This window comes from Elephantulus edwardii, unplaced genomic scaffold (genome assembly GCF_000299155.1).
Source record: "Elephantulus edwardii isolate Elephantulus edwardi_28Jun2011 unplaced genomic scaffold, EleEdw1.0 scaffold00132, whole genome shotgun sequence".
NCBI lineage: Eukaryota > Metazoa > Chordata > Mammalia > Macroscelidea > Macroscelididae > Elephantulus > Elephantulus edwardii.
This window is the reverse complement of record NW_006399882.1, coordinates 8,787,382-8,795,167: the sequence shown is the minus strand read 5'-3', so window position 1 is coordinate 8,795,167 and position 7,786 is coordinate 8,787,382. Positions and strand designations below refer to the sequence as shown.

Below are 7,786 nucleotides of genomic sequence, written 5' to 3'. Positions count from 1 at the left end.
CTGTTTTCTGAAATAATTTATGTAGAATTGGTAACAGTTCTTCTTTAAATGTTTTATAAAATTCACTTGTAAAACCATCTGGTCCAGGGCTTTTCTTGGTCGGTCTTTTACTGTTTTTTGTTGTTAGGTGCTATCAAGTTGGCTACAACTCACAGCCACACTAGGAACAAGAGATTAAAACGTGCCTCTCCTGCACCAGCCTCCCCACCTCTGATACAACAGAGCCCGTTATGACAGCCACTGTGTCAATCTACTTTGTTGTGTATCTTCTTTTCTTTCACTGACCCTCCACATTTCCCAATAGGATGTTTTTCCTAGGATTTTCTCCTCCTACCAACATGCCCAAAGTATGTGAGATGACATTCACCATCCTCACCTCTAAGCAGCACCTTGGTTGCACTTCCTCTCAGACAGACTTGTGTGTTCTTCTGGCCGTCATGGGATATTCAGTGCTCTTCCCCAACACCACAACTCAACGGCATTGATTTTGTCTGTCATTTTTAGTCATCATCCCAACAGTCACGTGAATAGGAAGTAATTAAAAAGACCACAGCTTGGATCAGGTGCACTCTAGTCTTTAAACTAATACTGCCCTTTGAAGAAATCCTTGACAGCACATTTTCTCGATGCAACACGTCTTTGATTTCTTGACTATTACTGTGGGTGTTAACTGTGGATCCAAGATTAAATTACTGACAACTTCAAGATTTTCTCTATCTCTCATGTACTATAGAGAGCTCTGGTGGCCTAGTGGTAAGGAGTTGGGCTGCCAATGTAAAGGTACACAGTTCAAATCCACTGGCTGTTCCATGGAAGAAAGATGGGCAATTAATCTCCTCCCATGTGATTCACTGTCTCTGAAAACCCTCTGGAGGATCAGTTGTGGGTCAGTACCAACTCAATGGTACATACCAACCACAACATCATGCCATTAGTCCAGTGATGAAGATTTTTGTTTTCTTGATGGTAGATGTAATTCATCTTATAGGCTGTCATATTTTATCTTCTGCAGCAAGCATTTCAAGCCCTTGTCACTTTCAAAAAAGATTCTGTCATCTGCATGACACAGGTCGTTGAGTCTTTCTCCAAACCTGATGTAAATTCTTCTTCAGAAAGTGCAAGGTTTTCAATGATTTGTTCAGCATACAGATTGACTAGAAAGGACACAAAAAGAATTTAAAAACAAATATGTGTTAAGTTTCAACACTGAACAATTCTATAGGCAAAATATTGAAATGATGCAGAAAGTATAAAAAGAAGATAGGAGGAATACAGAGTCACTATAACAAAAAAGACTGGTCAGGAAAGAGCATTTGATCCAGAATCAGTGGTAATGAAGGAAAACATTCAAGCTACACACTAAAGACATTGTAAAAAATGAGGCCCAGTTGGCATGACATGAGTCCAAAGTAAGAGCTGCATAGTAAAGTGGTCTGGGGAGGCGGGTACTGTATAACAGTAAAAGAATATTTTTTTCCAAAGAGAAGAGTGAACTCGGGGCGGGGGGGGAGGTGCAACAATGAATGAATGGAAATCCAAGTTCTCTATAAACTTTCATTAAAATCTCAATTTAAAAAAAATGAAGGCCTACAAACTGGTAGTGTACCAATTGGCATGTTAAAACAAAATGCAAATACACTAGCCTGCTAAGAACTTTGCCAGACAGTTACCTGGCCAAATGACTGGAATAGATCCATATCTGTACCCATTCCTAAAAAAAGGTGATCCAACAAAATGTGGAAAATATTGAACAATAAATATTTTATTATACACAAGTAAAATCTTGCCAAAGATTATTTTAAAACAACTAAAAAAGTACATTTACAGGGAACTGCCAGAAATTCAAGCTGGATTCAGAAGAGGAGGCCATGGCATTGCTCCTGTCAGATGGATCTTGGTTGAAAGCAGAGAATACCAGAAAAACCAGAAAAATACCTATTTGTGCTTTATTGACTGTGCAAAGGCATTTGGCTGTGTGGATCATATCAAATCACGGCTAACACTGAGAAGAATGGGAATCTCAGAACACTTGTGTTCATGTGAAACCTATACCTAGACCAAGAGGCCATTGTCCAACACAGCAAGGGAACACTGCATGGTTTAAAATGTGGAGAGCTACTCATCAGGACTCTATCCTTTTCTCCATTCACTAATGTGGTGGTGGTGGTGGTGGTGGTGGTGGTGGTGTTGTTAGGGACCATCAAGTTTGATTCATAGCGCCCCTATGAACATCAGATTGGAACCCTTTGCCACCCTCACAGTCTGACACACTGGAACCCATAACTGCAGTCACTTTGTCACTCAGTCCTGTAGGGGTGCTGTGAGTCCAAGCACTTTGAGGGCAATAGATTAGATTGTGTTCCTAGTGAGCCCTGGTGCCACAGTTGTTAAAGCACTCGGCCACCAACCAAAAGTTTTTAGGTTTGAACCCACCAGCAGCTTCTTAGAAAGACAAGGCAGTCTGCTTCTGTAAATGATGGCTTCAGAAATTCTACAGGGTGGTTCCACTTTGTGCCACAGCATGTCCATGAGCTGGGATCCCCACACCAGTGGTGGGTCCCCAAAGGGAAATACTGTTTAAGGAAGCCGCTCCAGCTGCTGAGGGGCCAGCAGTGAGAGATGGAGAGCTGGACCTGCAGTCAGAGTCTGGGGTACCTGAGCCTGGAGGGGAGCGGGGATGCTATCGGGGGAGCGTGTCTCAGAGCAGCAGGAGGGGTCACTGCCTGAGTGAGGATCTCCACGGCTGCTAGGAACACAGCAATGAGGCAGCACAGGGGAAGACGGAGAGAGTCCATTTGTCTTTTGCCCTCAATCCTTGTGGCACAGTGGTTAAGACAACTGGCTGCCAATCACAAGGTCAACTACTCAAATCCACCAGCCACTCTGGAAGAAAGAGACTTAGAGTCTTGGGAACCTTATGAGGCAGTCTTGCTGTCCTGCAGGGTCGCTAAGAGTTGGAATCAACACTTTGGCAATGGATTTGGTTAAAGGAGTCCCGTTAGTACTGTGGTTAAAATGCTTGGCTACTAAGCACAAGCTGAGGTTCAAAGCCACCAGCTACTCTATGAAAGAATGAGGCAGTCTGTTCCTGTAAGGATCTGCAGCCTCTGCGCTCTACAGGGCAGCTTTACCCTGGCCACGGGGGTCAGAGCAGGAATCGACTCCATGGCAGTGGGCCAGAAATATGCTGAGCCTCAGTTCCTGTAACCGAAGAGTGACTGTTTAGATAAAGGGTGGGTCTTTAAACTATCATCAGTTAACATGAGCTCTGTTGGCACAATGATTAAACACTCAGCTTATTAACCAAAAGGTCAGAGGTGAGCCCACCAGGTACTCTTGGGGGGAAAAGAGAAAGCAGTCTGTTTCTCGGGTTTGGTTTTGGCTTAAATCATTAGGCTCCAGGTCCTCCCAAAGGGGTTGGGGCTGCCCAACACTCTCAGAAATCAACCCTCCACTGGAACCCCACCTGCCCTGCCAGAAGAGGAGGGTTCCCAGTGCCCCAAACTCCAGATAAGAGTGGACTAGGAGGCAGCTGCACATGCTCAGCTGGCAGCAGGGACACAGAGACCAGGATGCTGCACCCCAGATGTAAAGGGGGTATGAACAGAGAAGGGGTAATCCCCAGGAGAGCAGGTGTCCCCCACTGCCACAGGTGAAGGAAGAAAAGGCTTGGTGACAGTGCTCCAACTCAGGGCTATGTGACCACAGCAAGTAGCCAGAGGATGCCTGCCACCCAGAGAAACTGCTGCTGGGGCAGGACAGCCCGTGGTACAGGTGAGACTCAAGTTCATTTTGCCCAGTGGATGGGATCAGAGGGTGGTCCAGATATTCTTGAAACTTCAGGGTCCTCAGTCCAGGTCACAGGCGGTCCTAGGGCCTGGAGGAGGGGGATGCAGGACTGAGGCTGCATGCTTAGGTGGGAGTCACTACCTACACCCCAGGTTCAGGTTTATACCTCAGCACCACAACTCAAACCAATGTCTGCCCACAGAGCCAGCTCTGGACTCCCATGTGCCACCCAAGAGCCCTCTGACACCCTACGCTGCCTCCTAAAGCCCAGCCCCCTGGAGCAGGGTCTCAGAAAAGCAAAACTACCATGGGTGTCTCACTGGACAGATTCCACATGCAGCCTTTAACCCAGAGCACAAGAATGGATAGCCCTGCCAGGAGGATTCCAGCATCCTAGGGCCTGGTGGGCACATGAATCAGCTGGTCACCCGGAGGCCACTTTCTCCCTCCCCTGCCTGATGTCCTCACTACCTTAAACAGAGGTGAGGTCCCATTCAAACAAAAGGAGGTTGTCCTAGACACTCCCTCACCGAGTACCCAGAGATGCAGTACCAGGCCAGACAGGCTTGAAGACACTGGAGGAGGCAGATCCGACACTTGACAAACACCCAAGGGCCTAGCTCCATCATCCAGTTGTGTTCTGTGGAACTTGAGGACAGTGTTATGTGAACCCCACTCCCAGAGGGCTCACCACAAAGGTGTTACTGCCGGGGCTCCAGGCCCCTCCAAGGACAATGTGGGGATAGCTGAAGGAATCCTAAGAGGGGATCTGAGGTATCCACCCAAGACTAAAGTCAGCTCTTGGCCAGCTGTGCTCTCACCATCTCAACACTGACCCACACCCAGCACCTGGCCCAGGCACCCCTTCCTTTACTGAGGTCAGTGCAGACCTCAAGCAGAGGACTAAGAGCCCATCCTTGCTGATATTGCGATGGGGTCCAGGCTTCAGGAGACAGGAGGCTGAAGCTGGGGGCTCACCCTGGGGAGTGTAGGCCCTGCCTGCCTTCCTTAACACGCTAGGCTGCCCAGGATCCATTCTATGGGCTTGGCCCACATCCTACACAGCCTGGACCATAGCCTGATAGCTGTACAGAGGCGTCGGGCATGGAGGACAGGGCATTCACTGTGATATGACCCCATGGGCTTCCCTGGCATAGACTAAACTGTTCCTAGTCCATTTGGCCGGGCTAAGATTTTCAGAGGTGTGGCCGTTCTGCAATGACGCCATCCATCATCCTCCATCATGTGATCTGATGTGACCAACCAGTAGGACAAAGGGTAAGGATGGGATGCAATACTCTTACTCAGAGCACAGTACTGATGTGATGTCTTATGAAAGATAAAAGAAGTGAGCAGAGAGAGGAGGAGATGGAGGATGTCCTTTGGATCTAGGATGCCCACGCTGAGAATCTCCTAGACCCAGGGGAAGACTGATATGATACCAAGAAGCATGGAGATCTCTAAGGAACACAAGACTCACAGATACTGAAAGGAGTCAAGGACCTTTCCCCAGAGCTAACAGATTAATGCCTTCCCCAGAGCTAGAGCTCTGAACTTGGGACTTAAACTGGAAAAGAATAATATCTGTTTTATAAAGCCATCCCCTGTGGTATCTCTGTTACAGCAACTGTTGTTAAGTGTTGTTGCACTGACTCTAACTCATGTTGTTGTTTGTGGTTACGTGCTGCCAAGTCACCTGCAACTCATAGCGACGCTATGCACAATAGCTCTGAAGCCTGTCCTATCTTGAGTCAATCTCACTGTCTCCAACACACCTGACCCTACTACCCCAGTCACTGTGTGAATCCATCTCATCCAGGGTCTTCTCCTGCACTGCCCCCCCAACCTTCCAGGCATGATGTCCTTCTCCAAGGACTGGTCCCTCCTGGCTACATGCCCAAAGTATGTGAGATGAAGCTTCAAAATCTCTGCCTCCATAGAGTAGAAAGTTGGTTTCACACTCTCCAAAACAGACCTGTTTGCTCTCTTGGCAATCCATGGTATGTTCTATACACTTCTCCAGCACCACAATTCAAGAGCATCAATTCTTCTGCCTTCCTGGGTCATTGTCCAGCTCTCTGATGCACAGCAAGCAATTGCAAAGACCATGGCCTGCATAAGGAGCACCTTGGTCTCTAGACTGACATCTTTGCACTTTAGCATTCTGGAAAGGTCCCTGACCGCAGACTTTACTAATCCAATTTGTCTTTTGATTTCCTGACTGCTGGTTCCAAGAGTTTTGATTGTGGGCCTGAGCAAGCTAAAACTGTTGACAACTTCAATCTATTAATTACCCATATATCTTGATGCTACCAATAGGTCATAGTAACTCTACAAACAGATCAAAGCCTGTGTGATTCTGTTTTGGGGTTTTTTTTCATAAGGGAAAAACATTTAATTAACCAACCTCCATGTAATTAACACACCCTCAAGCCACCAGGACACAGCCCCCGCTCCCCAACACCCTTAACCTTCTCCTCAGCTCTTCTGCTGAAGAATTTGGCCTTTACAATGACTGGTTGCTTTGGGAACTTCCCCTTCCCCAAACCTTTGTAGTAACCCGATCAAACCACATCAATGATGGGAGCAGCTCCAACCTTGTTCTTTGCAGCATTTACCCTTGTCTCCTCATTGACCAAAGTCCATCATTTGTCAAGGTTGACAGTTGGGCAGAAGCTCTGTTTCTTCAGGTGGTAATGTCTCATACCAACTTTTCCAAAATAACCAGGATGGTATTTGTCAAAGTTGATCCTGTGGTGATGCAAGCCACTGCTTTACCTCGGCCTCCAGGGATCTTCCAGTGCTTCCCAATGCGCTGTGACCGTGGCTCACGTGGCCCCTAAGTTTACAGGTCTTCCTCAGTCTTAATGTCATTTCAGTCACCTACACAAAAGAGTGCGATTCAGTTCTTGAACACACAATCTCTGGTGTGCTCAAGCCCATTGCTGCAGTCACTGTGTCAATCCAGCTCATTAAGGATCTTCCTTTCTTTCACAGACCCTAGTGCAATGCTGCTAAAAACCAAATAAGCCAAATCTACTGCCATCACGTTGATTCCAACTTATGGTGACCCTCTACCAGCTTTCAAAGACTGTAAATCTTTACGGAAACATAATCCTTCATCTTTCTCTCATGGAGTGACTGATGGACTCAAACCAACTCATTAGTTACCAACCCAAGAGTTGCAACTAAGACACACCCCAAATTTCAACAGGTAAGCCTGCCCTGGAAGACCCTTTCTTTATGTCTTCCCCAGGACACAAGCCCAAGCCTGATGGTGACCTGTGGCCCAGAGATCCAAGGCTAAGGTATTGACAAAGGGCTCACACCCACTCATCCATTCAACCAGGACCAAAGACCTTCTGAGGTCCCCAAGGGTCTCAGAAGGTTAATGCTGGGGACTAGAATTAAGAGCAGAAGGCAGGACTCCCAGGTGGTGGAGTTTCCCAAATCCTCTCTTTTCTTGCAAAACACATATCTGTTCTTCCTCAAACTGGCCAAAACCATGATGCTCAATTTCTAATGCTCAGCAGTTATTTCACAAGAGGAAGAAACATTTGCTTAAAAACAAATTCAATTAATGCATACCCATGTTTATTGCAGCTTCAGTAACAGAGTTGGAAACAACCCAAGTGCCCATCAACAAACAAATGGATTGAGAAACTCTGGTATATTCACACAATGGAATACTATGCTGCATTGAAAAACAAGGAACTCATGAAATATAGAAAATGGGTGACCCTGGAGGACATTAAGCTGAGTAAAAGATCTCAGTCACAAAAGGACAAATATTGCATAGGGCCACTGTTGTAAAACGGGACTGACATCAGGGTTAAGGGAAGACTGAGAAAGAGAGAATAAATAATGTATACTGATTGAAACAGATGAGGAAGAGAACTGTTTAAAAGAGATATATGACTAGGTATTATTGTCATGACAGGAGTCCAGAACTAAGTCTGCAAGGTGGAGTCGACTTGGGGAGAGGGACTGTATAACA

General features: G+C 46.5%; 1 pseudogene; it reads right to left on the bottom strand.

Moving 5' to 3' along the window:
• Positions 1-6,217: 6,217 nt before the first annotated feature.
• LOC102857037 lies at positions 6,218-6,663 on the bottom strand (annotated as a pseudogene).
• Between the last annotated feature and the right edge of the window lie 1,123 nt (positions 6,664-7,786).